We start from the raw sequence: 18,550 nt of genomic DNA on the forward strand, positions 1-18,550 counted from the left end.
TGCAATTTTATATCATTATACTTAATATTTTAACTTTGCTGAAAAAAAATAGTTTCTTAGTTTAGTTTTATGTGTGCTTTTGTTTGGGAATATGTTAAGTACGGGAGTGTTTGAGTTATGATGAAATTTGCTTTACACCATAAAGTAACAGCTGTAAGGTTGGTGTATTCTCTGCTTTTTTATCTGAAGTTTCTGATCAGTTTAGAATTTTTAACATACTATAAAATTCATTAAAAAAAATATAATTGTAGGGAAACTGTAATTAGGTATAAGCCTGTAATTTTCATACAAGATAAATGATATTCTTTACATATGTATTAGAAAAACTAATAAAATACAGGATGTTTAACTGAGTGTTTTGAACGAGGAAGATGGGTAAGACAAGGGTGCTGTCTATCACAAACCTTACTTTATAATTAGTTGAGAGTTTGATAAAAATGCTTTGGAAGAAGGGGTCAAGTTAGGAGAAAAAATAAATTATATAAGGTACACACTTGACATAGGCTTTTTAGGAGGTAAGAAAAGAATATTCAACAGACGATTTCAAACGTGCCGAGCTGTATAATTTGATGATTATATTTTCTTTACAATTAAGGTTATCTAAAATAAAATATAATAAATAATTCAATATGTACTACTACTGGAATGTGTACTATGTAATATCTTGAAAGGAAAAATGGATAAATAATAAATGAACAAAAAGTAAGGATTAATAATAAATTGGTTCAGAATCAAGTTTATTACTTTTTTAAAATTATTTATAATAAATCGATTGTGAGATCATTATCTGTTGTCCATAAGTATGAGGTGTTTTGGCTTACATTTAAAAAATTAAATTTGTTAACTTATTCTTGTTTTTATATTTATGAATGTACAGTCTTTGCCAAAAAAACAACAAATCCACTTTTACCAAACAAGACAATAGAGCTGTTTTCATATAACACAACGTAATACTTCGGCTTAAGTGAATAGGCGCTATTATTCTTCCTTTGTCATTTTTAATAAATTGCCAAACCATTTGAAAAATCTTCCCACCAGTTTATTTAAAATACAATAAGAAATTTTCTCCTACAAAAACAATATTACTTTGTTAATGAATTTATAAATAATATAATTAAAAAAGAAAACATTAATTTATCTGAATTATATTCAAGATGTACATAAATATGTACTCAAAATAATTTTCAATTGCAACATCTGAATTGTGGATTATTTTCAGGTAATATTTTTATATTTAATGAATTTATCTTAACATTACTTAACGAGTTTGTATTTTAATAATTAATATGTACTTTAACACATCTAATTCTTATCTTAGAGTTTACTTTTATATTTATAATTTATCTTTTATTGATGTGATCTACATAATGTATTTTTATATTCGATTAGAATAAAAATTTATTTATTTATTTCTCTCTCCAGAAACAACAGGCCTATACCCAATTACAGCTTATCAATTTTTTTTGTGACTGTTTAGAAATGAATCTTGTAGTATGTAAAAATTGCCAAACCTTACTGGAATTTAAATCCAGAACCTTCCAGATGAAAGGCAGAGATGCTCCACTCTGCCATAGAAAATTGGCAGTTTGATCACTGAATCATAAATTTGTACTTTTCACTTTGGATAAATAAGTATTACACACAACTGAAATATAAAAACTTATGACCATAATAGTTATTGAACATAAATTGAATGGTAACTTCTAAAACTTCAGAAAATATTACTTTCGTAATTGAGAGATTTTTTATTTAATACAAAAAATATTGCATGAATGCTTGTTTTAAGGTAAATACAGTCTTGGAAAATAACAGAAGAATGTATATATGTATGTCAGCTTATTTTTTGCTTGATATTTTATAACTGAATGGATTGATTTGGATGAAATTTAGTATGATGATTTCTGTATAGGGGGCACTAGTGCTTTCTACTTCTGATCATAATTGGTCAAGGTAGCGGGGAGATATGTTCATATCTCCCTGCTATCTTGATACAGGTTCTGGTATCTCAAAATTTTACTCAACGGATAGGTAAATTTTTTCATATATTTAATATACTTTAGATAGCTAAGATATTTCTGGTGATGTTTGGTGTTTATTATTCAATCCTCCTCTCTAAAGGGATGGGGCAAAAATATTTCTTTATTTTTGTGTAGTTTCTGAACTTAATCATATTCTTTTTTATGTTCTTTCCATTTTCACAGTTTCCAGTCTTTTCTTATTTCATTTCCACACTGACCACATTCTCTGATCCACGTATCACAAACTTCCTCATGTAAACTTCTATTTACATTTTAGTTTTATTTTCAACCAACACATTACTTCTTTCTATTGCACTTAGTAATAGCAAAACACATTTTAATAATTTTATTCTTCTACTAATAATCACTTAGCCTAGCTCAGAATGTTACTGTATTTCTTTTTATCCTTTACATTGTTTTCACTGCTGATGTGTATAAAAACTAAGAGTAATCAGGTAGGTTCATTACTTCATTTTATTTTGAAAACAAATGGAACAAATTTAATGATACCTTATTATTTGATAAGTGATTCGATAAATGGAAGGTCTGAATCAAGATGTCTGAATCATCTTTATTTATTCAGGCCTATAGATAGTTTAATTTCATTTTCATGAAATGATTAGACGAGTTACATATTTATTTATAAAGCAACAATAGGCTGACACCTAGTTACAATTACTGATGGATGATAATAAATTTTGTAGCAAGTGAAAGAAAAGATGTTAACCCGTAACCTCCAGATCAAAGCTTATGTATAAGCTTTACCAGTCCAGGGATGGACGTTTTAACTTGTTAATTTCTTAATTAATGGTTCTAATTAGAAACTAATAAGGCTTGCTTGCAGGGAGATAAATGGAAATCACTATAAAACAATACCACGCACTGGATCATTGTTTCCTTGCTCAATGACTCTTAGTTATTTTATTGTGTTTCATTGAAAAAACAAGAATATTAAGATTAATTACAATAAATGGGTGTTGATGTGTTAACCATTCAAAGAAAAAGCAAGTATTTAACTTTTGTTTAATCTCATATGTAGCACAAGACATAATTTGGTTAATTCATAATGAATTCAATAAGCTATTTAAATAAGATTTTCAGGAAAAAGAAATAAATAATTCTGGTAGAAAATTAATCCAAATTTTTTAGAGAAATAAACAGAAAGCCTGCAGAAGTGAATTCCTTCTCTTTAAAATCGATTAAAACTGATAAATCACTGTTTGGCATGTTGCTGTGGGTATATAAAATAATGTTTTTCATACAGTAAACTTCATTAAATTCTTGGTATTTTCTTAGAAGTAATAATTGTACAAAATTTGTTTGACATAAATCTATTATCATTTCATCAAACTGGTTAGTACAATACTAGTTTCATATTTACATCTTTTACCTCCATGTTTCTTTTAGAATAAAGCAAATTGATATGATAAAAATTGATAAATTAATCAATAGTAATTGATATGTACTATTGATTAATTCTTTTGTAATTAAATAATTTTATAACCAGATTATAATCTTTTAATATTGAGTTAATTTAATTCGCGAATACATAAATCATTAATGGTGAAATTATATATTTTTAAGGTTATTTACGATATACGACCGTTTGTATATAGTCGAAGAAGTTAGTTTCGGTCAAGTACTGTAATAAAATAAAAATCAGATTTTATTGGTAATTTTGACGTCCAATTATACTCCCCGTTATCTATTTATATGAATTCGATGTACTCCCTCCATTGTCACTAGTTCTGCCCTAAAACCTTGTCTGTTATTACGAACTTCACCCTATCAGCTGATTGCATAATATGAAAACTCGGTTCCTTAAACAGCTGGGATTCAGTTACTGATCAGTTAACCACTAGTTGTACTAGGACGACGCATACGGTACAACATTTCGGTTGATTTATAACCTCACTTTTTTTAACCGTTACATCACATCGGTAAGTGCATTTATTTACATTTCTTTTTCTCGTTGAAATACTTAAAAAAAGTCTTTTAAATAATAATTTTGCTTTCAATCTTTTCAAATGATTTGTGGGAATCAATTTTGTATTAGCGAGTTTATTTATACTGATTTAATATTTACATTTTTGTCACTTTATTAAAATTTTAAGGTACGTACAAATTTTTATTTAAAATGTAAATGAATTTTTTTTAGCTGAAAAAATTTTATTTTGTTTTATTTTTTTAAAGTAATTTTTCTTTTTAACTTTGAAGATTGTTTTTAGTTAACTATTACTAGTTTTCTTTTAAATATTACTTTTTGTTTTTCAAAATATCCGTTTTAATTTCAATAGTTGGTCAGTTTCGGGTTATTATTAAATTAATATTCTCTCTCTATATATATTTTTGGAAGTTATTATGTTTATTTACGGATTGTATTAGTTTTTTTATGTAGTTTATACATTGAATTTTATGTTAAACTTTGAAACTGATACAGTTTTTAATACGAAAAATGTAATAAACGCGTCAAAACATTTTTTTTTTTTTTTATAAAGTAGTGAAAAATTATAAAACCCATCTATAAAAGAATTTAACGGGATTTAAGATTTTTTTTTAACACATAATGTGGTAACTAAACGTCAAAGATCCAGATGGAAGCATAGATTTTTCTTTCAAATGTAGAGGGTATTTTACAAACAGGCTACGAAAATGAGGAATCTGAAAAGTAGATACCACTCCAGTAGATATTCTTAGAACCTTTCAGAATTTTCCTCTTTAGTTTACCTGACATCGGAGAACTAATAGTTTGATTGAAGGAAAGCGATGCGTTCCTTAATCAAACGATTGAAGGATTTCGGTCTAAATATGAGACCGAAGCATTCTCTTCATTTTTTGCAGAATTTTACTAAAAAGTTGTGATCTTTTTTATCCATTTCTTCAGTCCGGTAATGAAATAATTTTCACACCGATTGTTAATAAGAATGAATGATTAAAAAAAAAGAAATAAACACAGTCCGTAAAAATGGTTTAATTTCACACATTTTATCTATTGTATTATCACAGTATAAAAAGGATTAATTGAATTTTAACTATTGTTAATTTTATTAAAATTATTTTTATACACTATCACTTTGTTATTTGTTTATGTTTATATTATAATAGTAATAAAACACGTTCGACTTCCGCTGCAATAAAATTTTATCGTAATGTGTTGATTAGATTTTATAATAAATTCCAAATGAAATAATTTTTTGGTAGTTAACAAAATTTTTCAAGTATTTCTCAGTAATTATTAATTTAATATTCCAACTGACCAGTAATTTTAATATAATAGTATTGCAAGATTTTTTTTCGTATACTACATTACGGATTATATCTAATCTCATTTATATAGCGACTCTTAATATTATTTTCTTTTATCTAATTTAAATTCAGTTCACCTCGTAACATATAAAAATTAGATTTTATCAATATATTTTCAAGTTCATTATATAAATATTTTTTCCAATTTATATTTACATAAAATAATTAAGTATTGATTTTATTTACGCTATATATATATATATAATCTTGCCATAGAGTTTTGCTTCTTCAGAACGGATTTACTTTTTTATTATAATAAGCTGATTAAATGTATAAAACAATTTTTAAATTTAGAAGTAGGTTTTGAAAATTTTTTAAATTTAACCTGTTTGAATTTAACAAAATCTTTTTTTAATTTTAATAAATTAATACAATTCTTTTGTTAGAGTGCAAGCTTTTTTATTTGTATTTTTTCTGTATTATTATTTGTAGTTGATAAGATTATAATTATATATTTTTGTGTAATGGAGTATTAAGTCATAAATAAATATATATTAAATAAAGTAACAACCAAGTAGCACAAACTAAAATACTAAAATTAAACGAATGCACAAATAAAATAGGATTATAGATCGCATTTGAAAAAACGCAACGGTTCACAAACGATAAAGAAAATAAAAAAACCAAAATTAAAATAAATGAAAATCAAGAAATCCAGAGATTTCCAAAATTTAAATACCTCGGTGAAATAACATTAATTTAGAATTTTGTTTTAAAAATATACATGTTAAATATATGTAATAGACAACAGATATACAGTAATAGATAATAAACAATGTTTAAGCGTTCCATATAATAAGCAAAAAATAGAAAAATTTGTTACAAAACTCTTACCGGCCCGATTTCATGAATTAAACAACGAATAATCATAAGAATTGTATTATTTCTGTAAATGTATTATTCGTTGTGTAATAAATAAAATCGGGCCGGTAAGAGTTTTGTAATTTATTTAAATTTTTTTTTCTTATTATATGGAACGCTTAAACATTGTTTATTGTGTGTTATTTATTGTCTATTACACATATTTAACGTGTATTACTTTTAAACAAAATTCTAAATTAATAATAGATTTTGATAATGGAAATGTAGTGTCTTACCTTTTTGATATCAGTATCGTTTTGTAAAAAAAACAGTTTATTTATATTACAGATATTTTTGTTTTTTGAGCGGAAGAAATGATATCTGCGAGACTCTTATCGTACGGTTTACAATTTCATTGTAATCTTTTTGGATCGCTGCGTTTGTTAAATTATTTTTTTTATTTTGTTTTTATAAATTACTGATTGTTATCTTATGGATTTATTATTAAAATTTATTGCCTTTCTAGAAGAAACAAATAAACTTTTTTTTTAATTTGTTAGCCAATTTTTTTTTTCTTTATAGGCATTTAAATAAAACTAGAATAAACCTTCACGAATCGAAGACGATGTATATTGCACTTATTACTTTGTAAATGTAACCGTCGATTTTTATCGTATCCGTTGGCTCACTTTTTATATTATTATTAAACGAATGAACTTTTTTTTATTTCTCCATCAGTTAGTTCAAATAGTTCTAATTGTAGAATAAAACTTTACCGATCGAATTTATTTCCGTTTTATGCAACAAATCTTTTTTGCCGCATTTGTAACACTTTCCTACTGTTCGTGTTTTATTAGCAGCTATAATCTCTTGTAAACTAATACTTTTATTTCTTTTAATGAAGTGATTAAACAAATTGTTTTATCTTCAGTACTTTCATTTACATAAGAGCATTTACTATTAAAACAAGCTGTAGTATATTTTCTTTTAAATTTTATTATTTCAAGTACATTATCAATATTTTTACGCTACCTAGTACTATCAAGTACTGCTGCCTAGCGGCGCGATTCGTAAACCCACCTTTTTGAAGAAAAATTGACGTATTCGAGTCCCGAGGTTCATCAAACGGAAGACAAAAACGGTGTCTAACAAAATTCTAGGTATTTTTTGAAAATATTCTTTATTACAGATCTAATTGAACTGAAATATAATGCCTTCATGCATATTTTTTAATTTTTTCCCCATTTTCATTTCACTTTAGGTTAGGTTATGTTTGGAAATTTAAACGTAGTTCGTCGAGTTCGCCGTGCCGTCCAGTTCTGCGGACTCTTACCGGCAAAGTTCTTACGAACTTCTTGAAAAAAGAAGTAATAAATAGATCACTGCCGTTTACTTTTCAATACATTTTACGGTACGAATGAAAAAAAATTGAAAAATAACACCATTTGTTAGTATAATAACTAAAAACACATTGCAGTACTACTATATTTGATGAATAAAATAAACGAGAGGTGAAAAGTAAATATTTCTGAAATGTTCCAGTATTAATGTAGCGGTTTTTCTATAAACCATATAAGGCCAAACTGATTTTATAATGTTTTATAATTTTTTACAATTTATTTGAAATATAATTTCAGATAAATTAAAATTAGTGTTTTATTTTAAATTGAAGGTAATTGTAAAATTCTTTTACAATTATAAATGGTTTTATTTTTTCGGTGATTATTTTTTATATAACACAGTTTTATTAGTAAGTTGAATATGAGTAGTTATTTGATTATATTTAAATATTTTAATTTTTGAACGCAAGAAGCTCAAAAAAATAAAACAAAAACCAACATTTTTTATATTAATATATTACAATCACAATTTCGAAAAATATATTTTCGATCTTAAGAACATTTGGGGGGCTTATGCATTAGGGAGCTTTTTGTAATGATTAATAAAATATTCACTAAAATTGATTTTAAATAAATTAAAATCGAAATTAAGAAAAAAAAAATTTGTCGATCTTTTTTAAATTTGAGAGCTCTCCATCAGAGGAGGGGTATTAAGTGACTTTATTATTTAACAGATAGTTTTGAGCATTAAATTTTTTTCATTTTGGGGGTTCCCGTACTCGAAGGGAAGCATTTGGGTAAAATTAATTTTTAAGAAAATAATCTCTAATTGCACAATAAATGTAAAAAATAACTTTTTAAAATTATTTAAACAATTCAAAGATATAACCATAATTTTAAATAAAGTTATAATTTCTAAAAAGGCGGTGAACGTTTCTAGTATTTTTTTTTCAATAAATACTAAAGAAAGGGCTATCAAAAAATTAAAATTTGTACATTTTAAATACCGTTAAGTACATGATGGATTTAAATTTTAAAAAATAAACTTTTTTAAAAATTAAAAAAAAAAAATTTTTGTTATCAGTGACCTTGGAATGGTACGGGAAAAATATTTTATAGTGGCTTGAAGGCCTATTGAAGTCGAAAGTATAGATGCAAAAATCTCCTACTAACTCCTTTACTGCAAGATGTAGCAAAAAAACAGAAAAAAAAATGAATATATATATATATATATATATATATGGAACTAGCAGTTAATCATGTTAAAGAACAATTTAGATTCGGAGTAACAGTACAAGGTGAAAAGATAAAGATGCTACGATTTGCTGATGATATAGTAATTCTAGCCGAGAGTAAAAAGGATTTAGAAGAAACAATGAACGGCATAGATGAAGTCCTACGCAAGAACTATCGCGTGAAAATAAAAAAGAACAAAACAAAAGTAATGAAATGTAGTAGAAATAACAAAGATGGACCACTGAATGTGAAAATAGGAGGAGAAAAGATTATAGAGGTAGAAGAATTTTGTTATTTGGGAAGTAGAATCACTAAAGATGGACGAAGCAAGAGCGATATAAATGCCGAATAGCACAAGCGAAACGAGCCTTCAGTAAGAAATATAATTTGTTTACATCAAAAATTAATTTAAATGTCAGGAAAAGATTTTTGAAAGTATATGTTTGGAGCGTCGCTTTATATGGAAGTGAAACTTGGACGAACGGAGTATCTGAGAAGAAAAGATTTGAAGCTTTTGAAATGCGGTGCTATAGGAGAATGTTAAAAATCAGACGGGTGGATAAAGTGACAAATGAAGAGTATTGCGGCAAATAGATGAAGAAAGAAGCATTTGGAAAAATATAGTTAACAGAAGAGACAGACTTATAGGCCACATACTAAGGCATCCTGGAATAGTCGCTTTAATATTGGAAGGACAGGTAGAAGGAAAAAATTGTGTAGGCAGGCCACGTTTGGAATATGTGAAACAAATTGTTAGGGATGTAGGATGTAGAGGGTATACTGAAATGAAACGACTAGCACTAGATATGGAATCTTGGAGAGCTGCATCAAACCAGTCAAATGACTGAAGACAAAAAAAAAAATAAAAAAAAAAAATATGTATATAAAAATGTAAATGTTCGGTTGTTCAAAATCTTAAATTTCTGAAAGTTCTTCACCGATTGCTTTGAAATTTTGACACAACGTTACATTTGAATACGCGCCCTATTTTTATATACATACTATTTATATACCTAAGATGTCACACCTGTGATAGGTAAAAAAATGCTTTTTTTTTTTAAAAAAAAAGCGCTCTCTGTTGGGCGTAAAAGCAACACACGCTATACTAAATATTTTATGATTTCATTTCAGTATTCCGATATGTGTGTCCGCTGTAAACTAAAAAACTACTGACCGATTTACGCGCGGGAAAAGAGGGAAAATCGAAAAAGGTAAAAGGGAAGAAGGGAAAATGGAAAAAAGAAAAAAAGGGGCAAACAGGGAAAAGGAAAAACGGGAAAATAAAATGGAAAGGGAAAAGGAGAAAAAAGTGGAAAGAGGAAGGGGAAAAGGAAAATAAGGAAAGAATAATGGGAGAAGGAAAGTAAAGGGGAAATTGGAAAATGAAAATGGGAAAACGGGGGAAAAATTATGTTAAAATGAAAATGGGGAAAGGAAAACGTGAAAAGGGAGAAAAGATAAAAGGAAAAAAGGGGAAGGTTAAATTTTTTGAGTTCCGTAATGTTCATTTTGTTAATGTTTTATCAAACTTTCAATTGTGTTCATTTAATCTATATATATATATAAAGTCATTTTCGGGTGAGGGGGAATATTAAATAAAACCTTTTCGTAATTTGCGATCTTGATAAAAATAAATTCAACTTTTTAAAAAAAATTGTTTGCTAAAGTACCCCGTTAAAGATTTGAAATTTTATTAAGTCTAAAAAACCCTCACCTCTTTTTCCAATTTTTTCAAAAAAATAATACATTTTTTCCTCCCGAAGGTAGTACCTTCCTACCAAGTTTGAAGAAAATCGGTCAACAGGTTCATCTAATTTCTTTGTGTACAAATAAAATCGTGCGGAATCGTGTCATACAGAATCGTGTCTGAATAAACAATATCTCCGGAATCGGAAGTATAATCAAAAATTTAATAGAAAATTTTATATATATGTAATTTAATGGTTTTTAATAACGACTTGCATCCACTTTGATTCTAGTGGTACCTGGTCAAGTTATAAGAGCCAGTACTCGCCAACATACATATGTATATGTCGTAGAAGAATTGAAAAATCAGGCTTTTTGTAAAGAGCTCCGTCATTTTGCAATGCGCCCGGCAAATTGGAAAGTTATCTAGCAATTTCTAATGAAGCTGATACGAGCGGTAAAAAATTGATCTTTTTTAAGTTTTGTACCTTAAGGAAACATTTTTTTATTTTAATTTTAACAAAAAAACAAAAAAAAAAAAATAGAATTTGATAAATTCTAAATAATCTGCGAAATTTTTTTTATTCCAATGTTCTAAAATCCAAAAAAATTATTTTTGTAAAACGGACGTTTGGTTTTTGTAACATATATATATATATATATATATATATATAATGTCGTAGGCGAATTGAAAAAATCAGGCTTATTGTAAAGGCCCTACTACATTTTGCAATGCGCCCGGCTCTAGCAATTTCTAATCATTCTTATATTTTTCAGGTTTATTGTAATAAGCCCATACAATTTTAGGCTTATTAGAAAATGTGCAGTTTTTTCTTCCAAATTCGTGGTTATTTGGAGTTATTTACAGAGAAATTGTAAATGTAATCTAACCAAATTTAACCTACGCTCGTTTCACTCACTAGTCAAAGTTAGCGAGCGAAACGAGCGTAGGTTAAGTTTGGTTAGATTATATTTATAATTATAAGTAATATGTATTGGACGTCTATTTACCTCTATTTCTCTTTAATGAGCAAACAATTGCAAATTTTCTAATTAAGTTGTAGGGGCTCATTATAATAAGTGAAAAATACGGGCGCGACAATTTAAGAAAATCTGTTGGGAAAAAAGTATATATATATATATATATATATATATATATATATATATACTGGCATCTTCATCGTAGCTCCAACCGCACTATATAGTTACCTGCGTTTCCAGTCGCGTCATTCAGGGAATGTTTAACCTGGCCAGGGGGCAGAACCTCCTGGCCAGGCTAAAATGTGTTCATCATGCTTGTGAAAATAATAATGATAAATAAAAATTAAAGCCTCTTCACTCTATAAAAAGTATCAGGATATTGTAATTTCTTCAGAGCAATAGTTTGGTCAGTGCAGGACCCACTATTTAACCAACCATCAGGTTGGTCTAATGGTGAACATGTTCTCCCAAAACAGCTGATTTGGAAGTCGAGAGTTCCAGCTTTCAAGTCATAGTAAAGGCAGTTACTTTTATACGGATTTGAATACTACATGGTGGATAACGGTGTTCTTTGATGGTTGGATTTCAATTAACCACACATCTCAGGAACGGTCGATCTGAGAATGTACAAGACTACATATCATCCTCATTTATCCTCTGAAGTAATACCTGAACGATAATTCCCGGAGGCTAAACAGGAAAATGGAAGAAGATTATAATTATAAGCAATAATATTTATATTGGATCTTTCTCAGGTACATTTGGAAGACCCATGTTTGAATAAAATCGACGACTAGAAATGAAAAAAAATATATATAGTACACTAATCCAAGATTGATTGTTAATATGGAAAATTGGCCTTTTTTTGGTAAAAATGTTATTTCATTATCGGTTTATTTGGTTATTGTTTTATATATTTAAAAATGCACGTTTTTATTGTTATTTTTGTGAAAAATAAGTGGTATCCGCTTACCGAAAAGATCCAAAAAAATTCACGTCGTATTAAAAACTACTTTGTTTTATTAAAGTTTTTTAATAAGTAATAATGATACCTTTTTGAATTCGACTTAAAATTACGGGTTAGGTAGTTTTTTTTTTTTTAATTTGGCACCGACTTTTAGTAATTTAAAGAATTGAAGAGAACTTTAGATTTTAGTTTACGGTATTTTTTTAAGTCTGGTTTATTTATTTTTTATATATATTATACCTGTGGTTTTTGAGTTTATATTAATTTATTAATTTCAACTTTATAATTAAAACATAAAAATACATTGTTATTGTTATATATTTATAAAATTGGATCTGATCAGTTATATTAAATTTCATTTTATTTAAAATAAGTTTTGTTAATAACAATAATTATTATTATTATTGTGTAACTTATCCTCGTAAAAATATTATTGTTTTATTTTTCATCTTATCAGCTAATCAAATGAAATAATTTGTAATAGTAGTAATGGATGCATTTTATACATATATATGTTATTATTGTTTTGTATTTATAAAATCAAATCAGGTGACTTTGAATCATATTAAATATTTAGGTATAAATTACTCACAAGTACTATTTAATTACAAAACATTTATTTAGTAATTTGATTTTTATTAAATACCAGTAAACATGTTATTAAAATAAAAAATCACACTAAAGCTATTTTTAATTAATGCTATAAAAAATATTTATTTTATTTTTTTGTTACATACAATACGCTCAGATTTATGATTAATGAATGTATAAATAAGCATGTATGTGTGCACTCATACGCGTGTAGTTTTTTAATATTGTGTATTGTATTTAAAAATTTGTTTTGTTTAGCCTACAATAGAATAATTTACCCGATGTAAAAAGGCCTTTTTTTATAATTCTTAAAAAATATGTATTTTTAATATTTTTTTCTTTCCCCTAAATATTTCATTTTTTAACAGATTTTTTAAATTCTATTTTTAAAATTTAATTAAAAATGTGTTTGCGTCAACATTTTTTAATATGTGGATGATTTAAGTAATATAAAATTAAAAAAATATCAAATATATTCCATTTACTTGTAAAAATCTAACGATAACGTCAGAAAAAAAACTTAAAATCGTTTGTCTAGATTGATTTCTAGATTCATTTCTATAAAAATGTTTAATTGACTCATTAAAAAAATATATTCTTGTCATTATGAAGAGGATAGTTAATACAACAGAATCATCGTAGAAGTTTTCTCTACAAAATAAAAAAAAAAAGCTTTTATCATTTAAATTAGTCTATTTAGTGAAGAGTAGTAGTATGGTTTGAACCAGTGGCTCCAAAGTGGTATACACGAAGCCGGGAGTATGCCAAAACCCACCGGGTTGGTCTAGTGGTGAACGCGTCTCCCCAAATCAGCTCATTTGGAAGTCGAGAGTTCCAGCGTTCAAGTCCTAGTAAAGCCAGCTATTTTTACACGGACTTGAACTAGATCGTGGATACCGGTGTTCTTTGGTGATTGGGTTTCAATTAACCACACATCTCAGGTATGGTCGAACTGAGAATGTACAAGACTACACTTCATTCACACTCATACACATCATCCTCATTCATCCTTTGAAGTATTATCTAAACGGTAGTTACCTGAGGCAACTACGAACTTTTTTGTCTTCAGTCATTTGACTGGTTTGATGCAGCTCTCCAAGATTCCCTATCTAGTGCTAGTCGTTTCATTTCAGTATACCCTCTACATCCTACATCCCTAACAATTTGTTTTACATATTCCAAACGTGGCCTGCCTACACAATTTTTTCCTTCTACCTGTCCTTCCAATATTAAAGCGACTATTCCAGGATGCCTTAGTATGTGGCCTATAAGTCTGTCTCTTCTTTTAACTATATTTTTCCAAACGCTTCTTTCTTCATCTATTTGCCGCAAACCTCTTCATTTGTCACTTTATCCACCCATCTGATTTTTAACATTCTCCTATAGCACCGCATTTCAAAAGCTTCTAATCTTTTCTTCTCAGATACTCCGTTCGTCCAAGTTTCACTTCCATATAAAGCGACGCTCCAAACATATACTTTCAAAAATCTTTTCCTGACATTTAAATTAATTTTTGATGTAAACAAATTATATTTCTTACTGAAGGCTCGTTTCGTTTGTGCTATTCGGCATTTTATATCGCTCCTGCTTCGTCCATCTTTAGTAACTCTACTTCCCAAATAACAAAAGTCTTCTACCTCCGTAATCTTTTCTCCTCCTATTTTCACATTCAGTGGTACATCTTTGTTATTTCTACTACATTTCATTACTTTTGTTTTGTTCTTGTTTATTTTCATGCGATAGTTCTTGCGTAGGACTTCATCTATGCCGTTCATTGTTTCCTCTAAATCCTTTTTACTCTCGGCTAGAATTACTATATCATCAGCAAATCGTAGCATCTTTATCTTTTCACCTTGTACTGTTACTCCGAATCTAAATTGTTCTTTAACATCATTAACTGCTAGATCCATGCAAAGATTAAAAAGTAACGGAGATAGGGAACATCGTTGTCGGACTCCCTTTCATATTACGGCTTCTTTCTTATGTTCTTCAATTATTACTGTTGCTGTTTGGTTCCTGTACATGTTAGCAATTGTTCTTCTATCTCTGTATTTGAACCCTAACTTTTTTAAAATGCTGAACATTTTATTCCAGTCTACGTTATCGCATGCCTTTTCTGGGTCTATAAATGCCAAGTATGTCGGTTTGTTTTTCTTTAATCTTCCTTCTACTATTAATCTGAGGCCTAAAATTGCTTCCCTTGTCCCTATACTTTTCCTGAAACCAAATTGGTCTTCTCCTAACACTTCTTCCACTCTCCTCTCAATTCTTCTGTATAGAATTCTAGTTAAGATTTTTGATGCATGACTAGTTAAACTAATTGTTCTGTATTCTTCACATTTATCTGCCCCTGCTTTCTTTGGTATCATGACTGTAACACTTTTTTTGAAGTCTGACGCTAATTCCCCTTTTTCATAAATATTACACACCAGTTTGTATAATCTATCAATCGCTCCCTCACCTGCACTGCGCAGTAATTATACAGGTATTCCGTCTATTCCAGGAGCCTTTCTGCCATTTAAATCTTTTAATGCTCTCTTAAATTCAGATCTCAGTATTGTTTCTCCCATTTCATCCTCCTCAACTTCCTCTTCTTCCTCTATAACACCATTTTCTTATTCATTTCCTCCGTATAACTCTTCAATATATTCCACCCATCTATCGACTTTACCTTTCGTATTATATATTGGTGTACCATCATTGTTTAACACATTATTAGATTTTAATTTATGTACCACAAAATTTTCCTTAACTTTCCTGTATGCTCCGTCTATTTTACCGATGTTCATTTCTCTTTCCACTTCTGAACACTTTTCTTTAATCCACTCTTCTTTCGCCAGTTTGAACTTCCTGTTTATAGCATTTCTTAATTGCCGATAGTTCCTTTTACTTTCTTCATCACTAGCATTCTTATATTTTCTACGTTCATCCATCAGCTGCAATATATCGTCTGAAACCCAAGGTTTTCTACCAGTTCTCTTTATTCCGCCTAAGTTTGCTTCTGCTGATTAAAGAATTTCCTTTTTAACATTTTCCCATTCTTCTTCTACATTTTCTACCTTATCTTTTTTAATCAGACCCCTTGCGATGTCCTCCTCAAACATTTTCTTTACCTCCTCTTCCTCAAGCTTCTCTAAATTCCACCGATTCATCTGACAACTTTTCTTCAGGTTTTTAAACCCCAATCTACATTTCATTATCACCAAATTATGGTCGCTATCAATGTCTGCTCCAGGGTAAGTTTTGCAGTCAACGAGTTGATTTCTAAATCTTTGCTTAACCATGATATAATCTATCTGATACCTTGCAGTATCGCCTGGCTTTTTCCAAGTGTATATTCTTCTATTATGATTTTTAAATTGGGTGTTGACAATTACTAAATTATACTTCGTGCAAAACTCTATAAGTCGGTCCCCTCTTTCATTTCTTTTGCCCAGCCCGTATTCACCCACTATATTTCCTTCCTTGCCTTTTCCAATGCTTGCATTCCAATCTCCAACTATTATTAAATTTTCATCTCCTTTTACGTGTTTAATTGCTTCATCAATCTCTTCGTATACACACTCTACCTCATCATATCATGGGCGCTTGTAGGCATATAGACGTGATCAATCGTTGTCGGTTTAGGTTTTGATTTAATCCTTATTACAATTGATTTTATCCTTATTACCTGAGGCTAAACAGGAAAAAGAAAGAAAAGAAAGGGAGTATGCCAAACCCCATGGAGTTGGTCTAGCGGTTAACCTCGTCACCACAAATCGGCTGATTTCGAAGTCGAGAGTTCTAAGGTTCAAATCCTAGTAAAGTCATTTACTTTTATACGGATATGAATACTAGATCGTGGATACCGGTGTTCTTTCGTGGCTGGGTTTCAATTAACTACTACACATCTCAGAAATGATCGACCTGAGACTGTACAAGACTACAGTTCAATTACATTCATACATACCATCCTCTGAAGTAATACCTTACGGTGGTTCCGGGGGCTAAACAGAAAAAGTGAGGAGTATGCAAAGTGATATTTGGGGGTACGCCAAAGAAGTAGGCTCATGATCACTTACGAGTGTACGATCGTGTAATACATGAGTACAAGGTTCTCTCATTGGTCGCTGAGTCTAGTTTTACTAGCATCTGGGGAGCTCAACATCATAAAATTCAGCGGCATTAAAGCGCATGCGCGCAAAGACTTATGGAAGTTACCTTTGGAGGGAAGATTCCTCTGAATTTTCAACAAGAAACTGCTATCTTCGAGCGCATGCTCTTTAATGCCGGTAAATTCGTGATGCTCCCCAGACGCTAATGTCTGGTTTCACATCCTGGAGAAAAAAGTTTGTTGTAATTAAGGATACGCTAAAAATTCCCTTTCTCATAGGGCAAAATTAGCAAAGCAGTCTCGATGCCCGTCACCTCAAAAATAAGAATAAAAAATCGCCCGCTTGATGAAATGACGTTTTTATGTTGAAAATGATGTAATTTAAAAGTATAAAAAAAATTAAATTTTTTCAATAAAACTATTTGGGTCCCAATTGACCCCCCTGATCAAAATACATTTTTTATCATTAAAATTAAACTATATTTGGAGTATGATTGATAAAAAAGTTGAAATTTTTAGTAAAAAAAATTGTGTCCGATTTGAATCCTTGCTCTTTATTTGTTACCTTGTAACATTTTTAATAACAGCCGCAACTTGAAAAACAAATAAAGTATCTGTAATTATAAAAAGATTAAAAAAAGTATTTAATTACTTAAGTTAGATACCATGGGGCTCTTTTTTTTAAAAAAAGTTCCACGTCAACTGTATTTTACAGTTGGATGTTCAAACTTGAAAATTAATGTCAAAAAACCTGATATTTTAAGTACGGGTCCCATTCAGCTGCTTGTTTTTTGTGGGCTTAAACGTTTATTTATCGGAGTGTTTATTTGCTTTAATAAATCAGCCCTATTTGGTACAATTTATTTAATAAGATGATGATATTTTAATTTAGTAGAAAAAAAAATATAGGTATTGTGATGTCTTCTAAAATTCGAAAAAAGTCTTCTAAATTCGAACTATAGCTGGCGCGTATGTATAGCCAAATATTTGTGTCAAATTTCAACTTTTTTAGCCAACGGGTTTTTGAATACAGAGTCAAAAACTGTTTATAAATTATTATTGAATATCCCTTTACCCCTAAATCTTTCAACTTAAGACTTTGATATTTTAAATAACTTAATAACTGTGGCGACTGGTAGGCAAAATTAGTGGACCGTGGTGCTCCAGAAAAGTTTTTTCTGGACCTTTTCAAGGCCATAGTTAAAGTTTTCTGTAAAATAAAAGAACCGAAAAAATGAATCAAATACGGCTTTTAAGCAGATTGTCCTTAAAAACCGTATTCGGTTTAATCGATTAAATAATAAAATGTCAGTACAGTCTTAATATTTTTTAGTATTATTAGATAATAACTTAATAAAATATCCGATTAAAAACACTATAGTCCAACGGTGCTTAATTAAAATTTCTATGTACACAGAAACAAATACATAATTAGTTTTTACTAATTACCTTCTTTTTCGCCATTCCAGCGTGTTTCTGGATAGATTTGACAAAGGGCTCTTGCTTTCCGCCATCTTCTGATCACTACTGA

The 18,550-nt window shown here is 29.0% G+C and overlaps 1 protein-coding gene across 1 annotated transcript in view; it reads left to right on the forward strand.

Annotated features, from left to right (window-relative positions):
• Positions 1 to 3,940: 3,940 nt before the first annotated feature.
• LOC142328683 (b(0,+)-type amino acid transporter 1-like) overlaps positions 3,941 to 18,550 on the forward strand; it is a 148,677-nt gene continuing 134,067 nt past the window's right edge. Inside the window, exon 1 of the mRNA XM_075372604.1 lies at positions 3,941 to 3,958. The gene's annotated coding sequence lies outside the window, so the exon portion shown is untranslated. The remainder of the gene's footprint in view (positions 3,959 to 18,550) is intronic.

Source organism: Lycorma delicatula, chromosome 8, assembly GCF_047948215.1.
Source record: "Lycorma delicatula isolate Av1 chromosome 8, ASM4794821v1, whole genome shotgun sequence".
In the NCBI taxonomy this organism is placed as follows: domain Eukaryota; kingdom Metazoa; phylum Arthropoda; class Insecta; order Hemiptera; family Fulgoridae; genus Lycorma; species Lycorma delicatula.